This window comes from Pongo pygmaeus, chromosome 3, assembly GCF_028885625.2.
Source record: "Pongo pygmaeus isolate AG05252 chromosome 3, NHGRI_mPonPyg2-v2.0_pri, whole genome shotgun sequence".
Lineage (NCBI taxonomy): Eukaryota > Metazoa > Chordata > Mammalia > Primates > Hominidae > Pongo > Pongo pygmaeus.
In genome coordinates this window covers 198,217,328-198,234,740 of record NC_072376.2, presented here as the reverse complement: position 1 = coordinate 198,234,740, position 17,413 = coordinate 198,217,328, and the positions used below count along the sequence as shown (strand labels likewise).

Here is a 17,413-nt window from a genome sequence, read left to right as displayed (position 1 = left end):
CCTCAGTGTCCTGAGTAGCTGGGATTATAGGCGCCCGCCACCACGCCCAGCTAATTTTTTTTTTTTAAATTTTTAATCGAGATGGAGTTTTACCATGTTGGCCATGCTGGTCTCGAACTCCTGACCTCTGGTGATCCACCTGCCTTGGCCTCCCGAAGTGCTGGGATTACAGGTGTGAGCCACCGCGCCCAGGCTGGATTTTTTTTTAATCCAACCCAATTCCATGTTTTCCTCTAGAGAGATTGACTCACCAAGCCTATCTCCTTTTCCTGGAAACACAATCAAATTAACTTTCCAGTCACCACTGCATCTAGGTGTGGCCATATGAGTAGTTCTCACCAGTGGAATGTAGTGAAAACAAGATGCTGTCTCTTAGGGACTAAGGAAGCTGTCTTTCCTCTTCCGACATTTGCTGATTGGTTGATGCTAGATGATCTTGAGACCCTGTGCTGAGCACTGGAGAACTGCAGGAAAGGAGTAGTGTCTCCGAATTATCGTGTGGAAGGTCGCTTGTGTAGCCCCTGATGACTGTGAGGTAAGTCGTTAGGGATCTGGGGTTGTCTGATACAGCAGTTAGCAGGCCCTGACTGACATATCCCTCTTATTCTTTAAGTTGAACAAATTAGAGACCGGAGTGTTTTGGGTAGCCTTGCTATTATGGCATGGTCAAAGACGGTGCTTCGCAGATGATTTACAACCCTCCTACCATTTACTCTGTCTTCATTTCAAGCAATATAACCTATAATTTCCTAAACTTCAGCAGAATAGGAAAAGGGGCTCAAAGCCACAAACACACACGCTTCCTTTCAATGTACCTTTGTTGCTCATCCACAGTGGCGAGTTCATGCGCCTGGCAAGACCTCTCCCTATTTGGGCATTTTGTGAATACAGGAGAATGGGCGCCCTGGTGTGACTCAACATCAGAATCCAAAACATGGCATCTTTACCTAGCCCTTTTCATTTCTTTTAGATCATTCAATAAACATAATCTGTTTTCTTTCAAAATAACATGGTTATCTAATTCCCTTCATTAGCAGCTAGCAAAAGAGGCTCTGGGCTTCCCGTGAGCTAATTCACTGGGTCCCTGAGGTCGTTGCAGGCTTTCCCTCTCACTCTTGCAACAGACACAATCTCACTTCTTTAATGTAAAGTATGGTTTTTCTGTCGAAATGTGCTTCCTGTTTTCTTTATCGTAACTTACAGGCATGATTGCCTGGGTCTTCTCTCATTTTTCCCAGCCCACTGCCTCTTCATATTTAGTGGTACTTCTGTCTTACTGTTCCCTGGAAATTTTTCTCAGATCATTTCCTTTTGGGTCTATCTCTTCTTTAAGAGAAATAAATTTAAAGTCAAAGCTCCATAATGCAGAGATCTGTTCTCTTTCCCACCATCTGTTTTCTGAACCTCCCCTCCTGGTTCAAGCCTCTGCAGGATAATTTGAACACAAACCATTGACTGCCAACTGAAATAGAACAAGATAATGTCCAATTTGCCCTTTTTTCTCTCTGATTTGTCCCAGTGTTTACATTTCTCCATCAATCAATGAACAAATCACTTTGGTACAGTGTGCCAGTAGCTTTGAGAGAGGAACAGAAGAAATACAAGCAAGCTCACCAGTAACTTATGAGGCTCGCTTACCTGAAGCCATTCAAGAATAAGATAGTAGATAACACCAGCCACCTGGTGTATATAGAAAGTGCATTCAGAGGGCCAGGCGCGGTGGCTCATGCCTGTAATCCCAGCACTTTGGGAGGCCGAGGCGGGCGGATCACGAGGTCAGGAGATCGAGACCATCCTGGCTAACATGGTGAAACCCCATCTCTACTAAAAATACAAAAAAATTAGCCAGGCGTGGTGGCGGGCACCTGTAGTCCCAGCTACTCAGGAGGCTGAGGCAGGAGAATGGTGTGAACCCAGGAGGTGGAGCTTGCAGTGAGCCGAGATCTCACCACTGCACTCCAGGCTGGGGCAACAGAGCGAGACTCTGTCTCAAAAAAAAAAGGAAAGTGCATTCACAATTGCGGAGGGGAGAGGTCAATGTGTGCTAGAGCCAAGGAAACATTTAGTAAAGATGGAATTTAGCCCTTAAGGACTGTCAGGCCAGAGCAATAGGAAGTACAAACATTTCATATGTAGAGAATAACACGAACAAAGGCACAAGAGCAGAAATATGAGTAACAGCCTCAGTGGGTCCTATTCGTTATGCACCTACCATGTCCCTTGCACTATGCCGGGCCCTTTGCTCTCATTATATATGATGCTCACAGCAATCCTGAGATTGCGAGGCAGGTATTTTACAAATACAAGAAGTCAGTTTTAGAGAAGTACTAAATGGCAGACTCAGGATTCATGTCTGCACTTCATTCACTGCGTAGGAAGGTGAGGGTGGTTAAGGAGGTGCCACTCTGGGAGCAGAAGGCGGTCACTGGGGCAGATCAGTGGAGCTATGTTACAGAGATCCGGGATGGTCAATGAGGATGCTGGGCCTCACCTGGTAAGCAACAGGGACTGCCATAGAAGTTTTAGCACAGAAATAGGATGACAAGCTTTAGTCAGACAAAATCTGAGTTCAAGGCCATGTTCTGTGTTAGCTGTGTGACTGGGAACCGCAGTTAAACCTGCTGAGATTCTGTTTCCTCATCTATAAAATGTGTTCAACAGCAATATCAATGTATAACATTGAAAGGCTTAAATGAGATTTTACTAAAGTACCTGAGATATAGTTAGCATTTACTATATGATAGAAGTTGTTGCTGTTACTGCTACTACTGCTGCCACCACCACTGCTACCACAACAGTGCTTAAGGATGAGAATCGAGAAAAACAGCTAACAGATATTTCCTGAAGATGTGCAATGAGATGGCATAGATAGATAGATAGATAGATAGATAGATAGATAGAGAGATAGAGAGATAGGTGATAGAGATATATGCCATTTGGCTATATATACATAATCAAAACTTGACTCTGGGAATAAAGGTGAATAAAGGTGAATTAGAGTCTAGTATAAAGAGAGAAGATTGGAGAATGAGGATTGACACATCTGGGGTGCCCACAGTTGGGGAGCGGGACACGGGAGAGAGTCAGTGACAGACACAAGGAAAATGCAGAGGAAGAGGTAAGATGGTCACGTAGACCAAAGCAGTCAGGTAACAGGAAGAGGTTCCTCAAAAGGCGAGGGAGGTCTACTGTGCCCAGGGCTGCTGTGGGGAGAAAAGATTGAGGACTAGGAAAAGGCTTCTGCAGTTGGGGCAGTGACAACGTGGAATGCAGACTGGGAGGAACCCGGCGGGGATAAAAGACACTGGCCACAGCCACAGGCACTGCCCATTCATCTGAGGTGTAAGTATAGAAAGAGAACTTGGCTGTGGCTTGGAAGTAATAGCAAGACAAAGAAGGGGGTTATTTTTAGTTCTTGGAGAGGCCAATACCGCTGATAATCCTGAGCGAGCTTCAGTTCATCTCTACCCCTTACTATGGTGCAACTCCTCACAGACTGGTTCCTGAGCCTGCACTTAGTCTGGCTTCTGTTAACTTGTTTTCTCTTTCAGGTCTCACTGTTGCTAACCCCACTCATCAACTTGATCTGTTTGCCCCCAGTCCCACCATTTTGGATGACATTATGGATCCTCTGATCTTTTAACAAATCCATCCAAGATTGTCTGTTTCTTCTTCTAAGGTGTCACCAGGAATGAAGATTCTTTCACCTAATTTACTTTTTTTCTGGTTTCACACGTGTCTGAAAAAATAATAGCAATTATTATTATTATCATTGTAGGATTCATTTCACTCCTCCCAAACACATTCAAAAAGTCTCTTCGTCTCTTCCATCATGACTACGCTCAACTGTTACCCAGCTACCCAACTGTATCTTGGAGTTGTGTAATTCCATCATGAGTTGTACTCAACTGTTATCCAACATATCTTGGAGCATGCACCAGGAACAAACTCCCTGACACAGCTCACTTTGCAAGTAATTCTTAGACACGCACTTTCTCCACAAAGCCTGTCTAGTTGAAGTTGTCTAAATCCCTGCCCCCTTCCCCACCCTGGTTAAGCATAGGACTTCCATGGTTACATCCCATTTATTCCTTTCCCAAACATGGTTAATGCATTTCATCTCCAGTTACAAACATCGTCTGCTAATGAACAATGTAGATAGTTACCACATTGTATGAATAGTTACTTGTTTCCCTTCGCTGTTGGTTTTATCCAATAAACTAGCCCGATCAGCTTCATTTCGTATTGCCTTATCTCATACAGATGAGAAACTGTATGTATTTCAGCCTGTCTAAACTGGAGGTAACACTAGACTGCAGTATCCCTGCACAGTGTCATATTGAAAACGGCACCCTATAAATTTTTTATGAGTTAATAATGACTGTGGAATTTATCCATTTCTTCTAGATTTTCTAGTTTATTTGCGTAGAGGTGTTTGTAGTATTCTCTGATGGTAGTTTGTATTTCTGTGGGATCGGTGGTGATATCCCCTTTATCATTTTTTTATTGCGTCTATTTGATTCTTCTCTCTTTTTTTCTTTATTAGTCTTGCTAGCGGTCTATTTAATTTTGTTGATCCTTTCAAAAAACCAGCTCCTGGATTCATTAATTTTTTGAAGGGTTTTTTTTGTCTCTATTTCCTTCAGTTCTGCTCTGATTTTAGTTATTTCTTGCCTTCTGCTAGCTTTTGAATGTGTTTGCTCTTGCTTTTCTAGTTCTTTTAATTGTGATGTTAGGGTGTCAATTTTGGATCTTTCCTGCTTTCTCTTATGGGCATTTAGTGCTATAAATTTCCCTCTACACACTGCTTTGAATGTGTCCCAGAGATTCTGGTACGTTGTGTCTTTGTTCTCGTTGGTTTCAAAGAACATCTTTATTTCTGCCTTCATTTCGTTATGTACCCAGTAGTCATTCAGGAGCAGGTTGTTCAGTTTCCATGTAGTTGAGTGGTTTTGAGTGAGTTTCTTAATCCTCAGTTCTAGTTTGATTGCACTGTGGTCTGAGAGACAGTTTGTTATAATCTCTGATCTTTTACATTTGCTGAGGAGAGCTTTACTTCCAACTATGTGGTCAATTTTGGAATAGGTGTGGTGCTGAAAAAAATGTATATTCTGTTGATTTGGGGTGGAGAGTTCTGTAGATATCTATTAGGTCTGCTTGGTGCAGAGCTGAGTTCAATTCCTGGGTATCCTTGTTAACTTTCTGTCTCGTTGATCTGTCTAAGGTTGACAGTGGGGTGTTAAAGTCTCCCATTATTATTGTGTGGTAGTCTAAGTCTCTTTGTAGGTCACTCAGGGCTTGCTTTATGAGTCTGGGTGCTCCTGTATTGGGTGCATATATATTTAGGATAGTTAACTCTTCTTGTTGAATTGATCCCTTTACCATTATGTAGAAGAAATGGATAAATTCCTCGACACATACACTCTCCCAAGACTAAACCAGGAAGAAGTTGAATCTCTGAATAGACCAATAACAAGAGCTGAAATTGTGGCAATAATCAATGGCTTACCAACCAAAAAGAGTCCAGGACCAGATGGATTCACAGCCGAATTCTACCAGAGGTACAAGGAGGAACTGGTACCATTCCTTCTGAAACTATTCCAATCAATAGAAAAAGAGGGAATCCTCCCTAACTCATTTTATGAGACCAGCATCATCCTGATACCAAAGCCGGGCAGAGACACAACCAAAAAAGAGAATTTTAGACCAATATCCTTGATGAATATTGATGCAAAAATCCTCAATAAAATACTGGCAAACCGAATCCAGCAGCACATCAAAAAGCTTATCCACCATGATCAAGTGGGCTTCATCCCTGGGATGCAAGGCTGGTTCAATATATGCAAATCAATAAATGTAATCCAGCATATAAACAGAACCAAAGACAAAAACCACATGATTATCTCAATAGATGCAGAAAAGGCCTTTGACAAAATTCAACAACCCTTCATGCTAAAAACTCTCAATAAATTAGGTATTGATGGGACGTATCTCAAAATAATAAGAGCTATCTATGACAAACCCACAGCCAATATCATACTGAATGGGCAAAAACTGGAAGCATTCCCTTTGAAAACTAGCACAAGACAGGGATGCCCTCTCTCACCACTCCTATTCAACATAGTGTTGGAAGTTCTGGCCAGGGCAATTAGGCAGGAGAAGGAAATAAAGGGTATTCAATTAGGAAAAGAGGAAGTCGAATTGTTCCTGTTTGCAGATGACATGATTGTATATCTAGAAAAAGCCCATTGTCTCAGCCCAAAATCTCCTTAAGCTGATAAGCAACTTCAGCAAAATCTCAGGATACAAAATCGATGTACAAAAATCACAAGCATTCTTATACACCAATAACAGACAAACAGAGAGCTAAATCATGAGTGAACTCCCATTCACAATTGCTTCAAAGAGAATAAAATACTTAGGAATCCAACTTACAAGGGATGTGAAGGACCTCTTCAAGGAGAACTACAAACTACTGCTCAATGAAATAAAAGAGGATACAAACAAATGGAAGAACATCCCATGCTCATGGGTAGGAAGAGTCAATATCATGAAAATGGCCATACTGCCCAAGGTAATTTATAGATTCAATGCCATCCCCATCAAGCTACCAATGACTTTCTTCACAGAATTGCAAAAACTACTTTAAAGTTCATATGGAACCAAAAAAGAGCCTGCATTGCCAAGTCAATCCTAAGCCAAAAGAACAAAGCTGGAGGCATCACACTACCTGACTTCAAACTATACTACAAGGCTACAGTAACCAAAACAGCATGGTACTGGTACCAAAACAGAGATATAGATCAATGGAACAGAACAGAGCCCTCAGAAATAACGCCGCATATCTACAACTATCTGATCTTTGACAAACCTGAGAAAAACAAGCAATGGGGAAAGGAGTCCCTATTTAATAAATGGTGCTGGGAAAACTGGCTAGCCATATGTACAAAGCTGAAACTGGATCCCTTCCTTACACCTTATACAAAAATTAATTCAAGATGGATTAAAGACTTAAATGTTCGACCTAAAACCATAAAAACCCTAGAAGAAAACCTAGGCATTACCATTCAGGACATAGGCATGGGCAAGGACTTCACATCTAAAACACCAAAAGCAATGGCAACAAAAGCCAAAATTGACAAATGGGATCTAATTAAACTCAAGAGCTTCTGCAGAGCAAAAGAAACTACCATCAGAGTGAACAGGCAACCTACAAAATGGGAGAAAATTTTCGCAACCTACTCATCTGACAAAGGGCTAATATCCAGAATCTACAATGAACTCAAACAAATTTACAAGAAAAAGCAAACAACCCCATCAAAAAGTGGGTGAAGGATATGAACAGACACTTCTCAAAAGAAGACATTTATGCAGCCAAAAGACACATGAAAAAATGCTCATCATCACTGGCCATCAGAGAAATGCAAATCAAAACCACAATGAGATACCATCTCACACCAGTTAGAATGGCAATCATTAAAAAGTCAGGAAACAACAGGTGCTGGAGAGGATGTGGAGAAACAGGAACACTTTTACACTGTTGGTGGGACTGTAAACTAGTTCAACCCTTGTGGAAGTCAGTGTGGCGATTCCTCAGGGATCTAGAACTAGAAATACCATTTGACCCAGCCATCCCATTACTGGGTATATACCCAAAGGACTATAAATCATGCTACTATAAAGACACATGCACACATATGTTTATTGAGGCACTATTCACAGTAGCAAAGACTTGGAACCAACCCAAATGTCCAACAATGATAGACTGGATTAAGAAAATGTGGCACATATACACCATGGAATACTATGCTGCCATAAAAAATGATGAGTTCATGTCCTTTGTAGGGACATGGATGAAATTGGAAATCATCATTCTCAGTAAACTATCGTGAGGACAAAAAACCAAACACCGCATGTTCTCACTCATAGGTGGGAACTGAACAATGAGATCACGTGGACACAGGAAGGGGAACATCACACTCTGGGGACTGTTGTGGGGTGGGGGGAGGGGGGAGCGATAGCCTTAGGAGTTATACCTAATGCTAAATGGCGAGTTAATGGGTGCAGCACACCAGCATGGCACATGTATACATATGTAACTAACCTGCACATTGTGCACATGTAACCTAAAACTTAAAGTATAATAATAATAATAATAAAATAATGATTGTGATCCCATTCCTATTCTCTACAAGTTCTTCTATTATGGTGGCAATTAAATAGCCTCACTTTCCTTTCACTTTCTGCAAACCTGCTGCAAGTCATCATTAACTTTCTTAATTGGTAGTGGCTCTGAATTCCAGTCTTTCAGAGTTCCCGTAAACATCATCTTTCTTAATACTTATGTCATAATGTTTTTCTCCTTTCCTTGCATTTCATTCTGCCTTTGGGCAGGAACAGCATCATTTCCTGTTCTTCTGGGGTTTCAACCCTGACTTTAAAGCAACCTTGCTCATCTCACTGGGAGACTCTGCAGCCAAGCAGAGATTTGCATAAAGCCCACCCACCCTTCACCAGCACAGGGTACACAGACTTAACTGCAGGGACTCTTGGCGACTAGTATCTGTGGTGCACACTCTCCACCCTACCACCAAAAAGGTCCCCAGTACCCTAAAAGGAACTGTGTACTCAAATATCACCTCAAATAAGATGAGGTCTTTCTGAGAGAAAGGAGATGTTGATGCACGTGAGGAGGAAGGCATAGGAGAGGGTTGATACAAAATGCAGTTACAGGCTCTTATGCTTTCCATCCACAGCCATATATCAATTGAGGTTATAATACTAATTTGAATTGCAAATCTCTGAAAAGAAGGGGAAAAGCTAAGGAGATAAAATTTAACAGGGTGAGTCCTGAATTTAGATTTAAACAAACTCCACAAGTACAAGAAGGCAGAGGCTGGCAACAGTACTTCCTGTCATGTTTAGTTGGCCACTGGTCAGTCTGAGACAGCAGTGGGTATGATCAGCTATGGAAAGCTTGTGCTGCATTTAATAATAGTAGTCATACTTTAAAGCGTGTTTCAGTTATGAATGCATTCTGACCAGAAAAGTAACTTGCACTAGCTTAACAGTCAAATAGCAAGAAGCATGGAGAAGTGGCCGCTCGCTGTGCTTCAGCAGCTCAACAGTGTCTCTATTCTCTTAGCCTCTTCCTCCTGCTTGCCACCTCTCAGTCACAAGATGGCTGCTGTGACTCAGGCTCATGTCCCAACTCAAGGCAGCAAGAAGGCCATGGAGTGGCATCTGCCAGGTATGTCCCTTTCCCAGGCATCCCCAGCAGATTTCTCACTGTCTGAAACTGCATCCCACGGCATTCTTAGGTGCAAGGCTGGTCTGGAGAGTCAACGCTTGGGTTTTCCAATACCTGCATGGGATGTGGGCAAGAAGGAAGGGAGTTGGGTTTAGGAAACCAGTAGTGCCAGCCCTTTACTTGTATCATATCTGATCCCCACAGCAACCCTGAGGAGTAGCTGTTTATCATCCTTATTGAGCAAATGAAGAAAATCAGAATCGGCAACATCAAGAAAAAATGAGGAAAGACATACATTAGTAAATAATAAAGCCAGGGTTCCAATTCAGATCAGGTTGAATCCAAAATTCCTCTCCCTGCCGTTATAATGCATCATAGTGTTCAGGTCGTGTGGGTCTGGGAAGAACGAATCATATTCAACTATCCCACCACGTTTTTGGCCATTTTTTAAAAACTAGAGTATAACATAAATCTTGTTATGTTAATACTGACATCTTGAGAATATTAAACCTTCCAATCCATTAACATAGACTGTTTTTACATTTATTTGGTTTCTTCTCTGATTTATTTCAACAAAGCTTTGTAGTTTTCACAGTATGTTTTGTACATCTTTGTTAAATTTACTTCTAAATATTTTAGAATTTTTATCTTAAGTGAAATTACTTTCTTAATTTCATTTTTGGTTTGCTCATTGCTACTGTATACAGTGCAATTAATATTTGTACATTGCTCTTAATTCTGTAACTTTGCCGGACCTTATTCATTTTAAGTTTGTTCTTTGAATATGTGAAACATTCAAAAGATTTTAAAAGCCAGAGTTATACACAAAGGTATTGTCCTTGTAATTTTATGTCTGATTGGAAGAATTCTCCACAGACTAGCTTCTGGCGATGTACTTTTCAAACCTTGTTTTTCTCCACTACCTATACATTTTCATGCGAATTCTGGGTACTAGAAGATACAGTCATACCACCGTATGACCTCTGGTTCTGGACTTTAGTGTCACAATGCTATTTGAGTTAGTCAGTAAGGCATAGGAGTATTCCCGGAAGTCATTTCTACACTGGGGTGCCCAGTAATAACTTAACCATATGTTGAAGTTACAGAAAATCACATCATTATAACCTACTCCACCAAAACTAAATGTAGCTATAACTCAATTTCCCCTTAACTCGGTCTCCAAAATGCCCAGTAACACCTGACACAAGGGGATGTGATGGAGGGGAGGCTGAAGTGAAGGTACAGCAGACTTAACTAGTTGTAGTAAAGACACCTTACCTCTGAATATTTACGAAACATATGACCATGTGAACACAATTCTGGGTCCCCTCTGGGGCCTCAGAAGAAGGTGTCAGTGCTAGTGAGGGGCTCTAAAAGTGAAAACTTCATTAAATTCATTGCAAATCCACCTTTCTACTCCAATTCTCTGAGTTGTGTTCCTTTATTTGCAAAATACAAATAATATTTGCTTTGCCTATTTGAAAGGTTATTGTGACATATAATGAAATTTCTGTTTTTTTTAAAAAAAAACTTTATATTATTATTTAATGCCTGATTAGAGTTTTTATGTATTTCATGCATTAGAGTTTTACATGTAGTTTCCAAAACTGGCTACAATAATATCTCCCTTCCCACATTCTCTTCTTATGATGCTTTGACACTCCTCCACTGAGAGGAGTCTTTGCTCCCTCTCTTTGAATTTGGATGTCGTCTTGTGACCGCAGCAGAAGTGATACTATGACTCCAAAAACTACGTCATCAGTGGCAATACAGCTTTCACCTGGCTCTGTTGAAATCAAACTGCTGTGAGGAAGTTCCAGCCACAGAGAAGCCCTCAAAAGGAACAGACAGCTACCTCCAACTTCCCAGCCATGTGAGGAGCCACTTTGAAAGTGGTCTCTCCAGGTCCCATTAAGCTGACACAAGGTGGAACACAGACAAGCTGTAGATCCACAAGCAAAAGAATTGACTATTGTTGTTTTAAACCTTTAGACTTTGGAGTGGTGTATTATGCAGCAACTGATAACTGATACACCATCTCAGCTTTCCAGTGAAACCCCTCTCCACTCACGCCAAAATGAGCTTCCCCCTGTTCTGCAGTACAGTTTGCAATTCCCCACCACTATGCCTTTCTCATGCCATCTCTTCCAGAATGTTTTCTGCCCACTGAAATACCACTTATCCTTAAAGGCCTCTCTCAAATGCTGCTTCCTCTCTGAAGCTTCTCTCACTTCCCCCGCCGGTTTTCCTATCTCCCTCTTCTGAAATCTTGGAGACTTTTGATTCTATCATTTATACAATGCTTATTGCCAGGATTGAGATTTGGGATATTTATCAACTGACCCGGAAGGGAAGCTTCCTGGATTATCAGCCCTGGGAGCACCCTCTGCCTTGCGGCAAAGTTGGTTCCACACCTTTTCAGCTCCTCTTCTAGCCTAGAGGCACCTTAAGGACAGGGTGCCTCATATATTTTTCCTCCATGCAAAACATAGGTTTTTGCACATAAAAAACTTCAAACATCATCATCATCATCATTATTATTATTATTTTTGAGTCGAAGTCTCACTCTTGTCCCCCAGGCTGGAGTGCAATGGCGCAATCTCGGCTCACTGCAACCTCCGCCTCCTGGGTTCAAGTGATTCTCCTGCCTCAGCCTCCCGAGTAGCTGGGACTACAGGCACATGCCACCATACCCAGCTAATTTTTGTATTTTTAGTAGAGAAGGAGTTTCATCATGTTGGCCAGGCTGGTCTCGAACTCCTGACCTCAGGTGATCCACCCACCTCGGCCTCCCAAAGTGCTGGGATTACAGGTGTGAGCCACCGTGCCCAGCCCATACATTATTTTATAAATAATTTGTTGGGACTTAAAGATGGAGAGATAATACTTAGGGGAGAAAGAAGATTAAACCTTTAAAAGTATAAATTACTGAGAAATAAGATCATTTTTCTCAAACTGGGATTCTGAAGTCACAGTATTTTTGATCTGGCAGCTTAGAGATCATTTAATTGGGTCTCACAAATTTTTTTTTTTTTTTTTTGAGATGGAGTTTTGCTCTTGTTGCCCAGGCTGGAGTGCAGTGGCGCGATCTCAGCTCACTGCAACCTCTGCCTCCCAGGTTCAAGCCTTTCTTCTGCCTCAGCCTCCCGAGTAGCTGGGATTACAGGCACAGGCCACCATGCCCAGCTGATTTTTATATTTTTAGTAGAGATGGGGTTTCATCATGTTGGCCAGGCTGGTCTCGAACTCCTGACCTCATGATCTGCTCTCCTCAGCCTCCCAAAGTGCTGGGATTACAGGTGCGAGTCACCGCGCCAGGTGATTCTTACATTTTTGTGTGCAAAAGAATGCCTTGAGGAAGATGAGGGAGGGGCACACAGGTTCTGGAGTCCCCTTCCAGATATTCTGAACGGGCAGATCTGGGTGGGCTGATGCAGTCACCTCCTTAACAAGATGCCCACGTGGCGCTGATGTTGGTAGTCTGAGGCCCACGGTGTCAGAAGCCCTGGATTAGTCAGGCTCCTGAATGGTGACTGGTTTGTCCCCTCCTGCTGGAGTCATGTGTCCTCTGAACTGGCCATGGAGCAGAAGAGGTTGCATGGCCAGAAGGAAAGGAAAACTGGTGAGGAGAGCCACAGCTTTGGGGCTGGATTTGAAGGAGAAATCGCTGCCTTTCATCCTTGGGTGGTGGTAAAAGCATGTCTTCCTTCGGGGCTGTCCTCAGGTGGGGTGATCTGCTTCTTCACAGTTGGTCATTGTTAATGGTGTGAATCACTCAACTCTGGCTGGGCCTCCATCCTTGGCTACCCGGTTCCCGCCAGTCCCACGTCTAATTTCATTTGCTCACAGCCTCAGGGCCATGCTGAGATTCTAACACTAGATCATCTACTGCCACCCGTTTTTCCTGCATAAAATTTACCTTGTTCTGAAACCTTCTTCTATTTAGAAATAAACCCACGAAGTCTTTCCGGTTTATTTTTCCAGCTCCCGTCACCCCATCCCCTAGAATTGTTGACAAAATGAGTGAATCTGCCATGGGATCTGGGTCTCTGGATGAGGCCTTGGAGACACTGCCTCTGCCTGTGAGCTCACCCATCATCGCTAACAGGTTACTCCACAGCCTTTCAGATCTCAATATTTCCCTAGCACAAAACCCAAGCGGCCAGGCACGGTGGCTCACGCCTATAATCCCAGCACTTTGGGAGGCCGAGGCGGGTGGATCACTTGAGGTCAGGAGTTCGAGACCAGCCTGACCAACATGGAGAAACCCCATCTCTACTAAAAATACAAAATTAGCACGTGCCTGTAATCCCAGCTACTTGGGAGGCTGAGGCAGGAGAACTGCTTGAATCCTGGTGGGGGAGGTTGTGGTGAGCCAAGATTGCACTACTGCACTCCAGTCTGGGCAACAGAGAGAGACTCCATCTCAAAAGAAAAATAAAAGACCAAGGGACTTCCGGGAACTAAAACACCTCGACCCCTTTATCGCCAGTGTCTTCATCTTACAAGCAGAAAAGGAAAAAAGCAGTGGGGAGCAGTAAGAAGTTACCGCTGACTCATTATGAATTACTGCTGACTTTGAATTATTTAGCAGCTGCAGAATAGCCATCTTTTGTTTTAAAAAAAAATAGGGTTTTCTGAAATGTTTTTTATTTTTTTATTTTTATAAATACCTGCCCAGAACAGTCAAGACAACTGACATCTGCTAAGTGACTGAGACCCTGTGGAATTTGTATACTGGCATGGTGTGCAGTTTCGTGCAAGTATAACCACAGAGACAGACAAATCTCTATCATTGCCACAGACTGCTTACAGCAAAATTCCAGAGCTCCTGTCATTGGTCTTTAATAGTTGTGCTTTGTTGCTTTTGTTGCCACGTGTGCATTTGTGTCAACATTATACAAAGCAATCTTTATCACAAGAGCTAGTTTCACTCTACAACCATACTGTAAGACAGGTATTATTTTAAGATCAAGAAACCAAGGCTCTGAGAGGTTTAGTGACTCACCTAAGATCATGAACTAATAATAAGTGACGGATCAGGGACTTGACCCGGGACATTGATGCCAATTCCAGAGCACCTTCCACCGTGTCATACGGCACTTGCTCTACACATGTGCCAGGCAGCACCCGCATGGCTTTTGCTCATGAAACAACATGGACCCAGGCCTACACAGCAGTTGTGAGAAAGTGCCTCCAGCTGGGAGCAATGTGGCCCAGGGCACCAGCTGCCACTCCATGCTCTGAATCCATCCTGGCCTGTGCTGAGGCCCCCCTTTCCATGGGCTGCTCCCCGCCCATGATGGGGCATGGCAGGGGCACTAGGCAGGCCCCTTCCTGAGAGACATGGGGCTCCTCTGCCTAGAATGTTGTCTCAGCACTTCTCTTCTGCCTTGCTGAACTTTCCCTAGAGCCAAGGAGGCCTCCATACAACCTTTCCTCTCCTTCGTTTGGAGTCAGACTTGCACTGCAGTCTAATGGTCATCTCACTTTTCTCCAGCTCCCTGATAAAATCTATGGCTTTTGCTTCTTGGAAGACCCAGATTATCACAGCTTATTTCATTCCTTTGCAGCAGATGCCCCTGCAGGCCATCTCTCCAGGCTCAGGAACCTAAAGAAGAATATGCCCAGATGTGGTGGCTCACACCTGTGATCCCAGCACTTTGGGAGGCTGAGGCAAGAGGATCACTTGAGCCCAGGAGTTGGACGCCAACCTAGGCAATACAGCAAGACTCCCACCTCTACAAAAAAAAAGAAAGAAAGAAAGAAAAGAAATTGGCTGGCTGTGGTGCTGCACATCTGTAATCCCAGCTACTCTAGAGGCTGAGGCTGGAGGATCACTTGAGCTGAGGAGTGAGCTATGACCACACCATTGCACTTCAGCCTCAGTGACAGAGCAAGGCCCTGCCTCAAAAAAAAAAAAATAATAATAATAATAAGATAAAATAAATAATACAGGAGAACCTAGTGCTCAGGTTCTCTAGTGAAGAGGAAGGCAAAAGATAGAAAGGTCAGACAAACTTAAACATGCATGCTAAGATTGGCCTGGGTCCGCCCGTAGACACGGAGGAATCTTCTGGTGGAAAGTTAGGCAGGGAAACAGACACTGCTGTGAGCATGTCTGCCTGGGCAGCTTGCGATGGTCAGAAGGAGGTGGTTGTTCCTCAGCAGCGGTGCTTCCGATGAAGCCCCATGTTGCAGTGGAAGACAAGCCATTCCTGTCTGACCTTCTGTACTGCGCCTAGGCTTCCAAAAGCTGCTATCGTCAAGACCCATTTTTGTTCACCTTTAAACTGCTTTTTATGGGGAGGAGCCAGCCAGCCATGATGCATACTTGTTACAGAAAGAAACGCCCACGTTGAGCTCTCCTGATTAGAAGAGAGAGCGTTCGTCATTGTTTGTATCTGTCATCCGAAGAAGGAACCAATGTCAAAAATCCCACGCATTCTCCTCCCGTGAGTCACAGAGTAAGCCTCCCATTCTTGAGCTCGTTCATTCACCAAACACATTCTGATGTCTCCTGTGCCCAGGCGGTGGGATTCAGAGAAGAAATGCTGCCTAATAGTCAGCACCCAGTGCCAGGAAAACAGGACAAGGGGAGTTGTCGGGGGAGACACCAGGATTGAAGTTGCTTTTACTAAAAAACATTTTTTTTTTACCTTGTTAACAAACATATTTACCATGGTACATGGTGGCAATGCTCTCAGTTTTAAAACACAGCAATTATCTTCCAGTGGTCACTAATTAATCCAGGTGTGGCTAGGAACAGCTGGATACTGATCTGTGTGATGACGGCACCTCTATCATCAGGCTGCCATTGCTGGCACTTAGGGCAAGGTGGACTGGGGTTCTGCTGTGGGGCTGTGTGCCCAAGGTTTTCACTTCACTATTTTACAGCACACTGGAGCTCCCAACAGTCCCCAAAGGTCCGGAGATCACCAATGGGCAGGAGAGAAGGGAGGGGTTTAGACATCAAGGAGCCAAGTTCTACAGCATCCTCTAGATCCCGGCTATTGAGCACTTGAAATGCGGCTAAGTCTGAATTGGGATGTGCCGTGTGTAAGAGACACAACAGATTTTGAAGACAGTATGAGAAAAAGAACATAAAATATCTCAGTAATTTTATATTGATTACATGTTGAAATGATACTAATTTTTTATATATTGGGTTAAATAAAATAGATTATTAAAATTAACTTCACCTCTTTCTTTTGACCTTTTCAACATGGCCGTTAGAAAAGTTCAGCTTATGTAGTAGGCTCACTTTCTACTGCACAGCCCTGGATGTCAAACTCAATGAGAGCGGTGTCTGTACCTGTATCTGCTCATCCAGTCCATAAAAGTCAGCACAGTGCCCAGCACTGAAAGTACTCCATAAATATTTGAGGGATGGACAAAAGTACAAGTGAACAAATAGCATCTGCTCCTCATTTCTGGTAAGTCAAGAAGCAGTTCTACCCTCTCCCTATCTTAAGCTAATGCCTGAGAAGGAGGTGGGAGATTTATAAAAATCCATCTCTCAAATTTGAATCTTCAGCCCTGAACTCCCCTGAGATGTATATCAGACTGCCTACTTGCAAACTCCACTTAGATGAGTAATAGACATCTCAAACTTCACATCTCCAAAACAATATTTTTTATTTTCCCCGCAAACTGGCTCCTACCTAAGTCTTTTTCATCTTAATAGATGGCGCCATGATCCATCTGTTTTTTTTCAGGGCCAATACCTAGAAGTCATTCTTGAGTCCTCTAGTTTCCTACTCTTCTTCCCCCATGATCACCACCGCCCAATCCCATCCATTCAAGAAACAGTTTTATGGCTCATGCCTGTAATCCCAGCACTTTGGGAGGCCGAGGCAGGTGGATCACTTGAGGTCAGGAGTTCAAGACCAGCCTGGTCAACATGGTGAAACCCTGTCTCTACTACAATACAAAAAAATGAGCTGGGCATGGTGGCATGTGCCTGAAATCCCAGCTGCCCCGGAGGCTGAGGCACGAGAATCACTTGAACCCAGGAGGCGGATGTTGCAGTGAGCTGAGATCATGCTACTGCACTCCAGCCTGGGTGACAGAGTGAGACTCTGTCTTAAAAGAGGAGGAGGACGAGGAGGAGGAGGAGGAGGAGGAGGAGGAGGAGGAGGAGGAGGAGGAGGAGGAGGAGGA

At 43.3% G+C, this 17,413-nt stretch overlaps 1 long non-coding RNA gene across 1 annotated transcript; it reads left to right on the top strand.

Annotated features, from left to right (window-relative positions):
- The first annotated feature begins 351 nt into the window (after window positions 1–351).
- Window positions 352–16,446, top strand: LOC129034669 (uncharacterized). The gene is made up of 3 exons (XR_008501968.1): window positions 352–535; window positions 9,146–9,250; window positions 14,824–16,446. It is a non-coding gene; the product is annotated as an uncharacterized LOC129034669 (long non-coding RNA).
- Window positions 16,447–17,413: the final 967 nt, after the last annotated feature.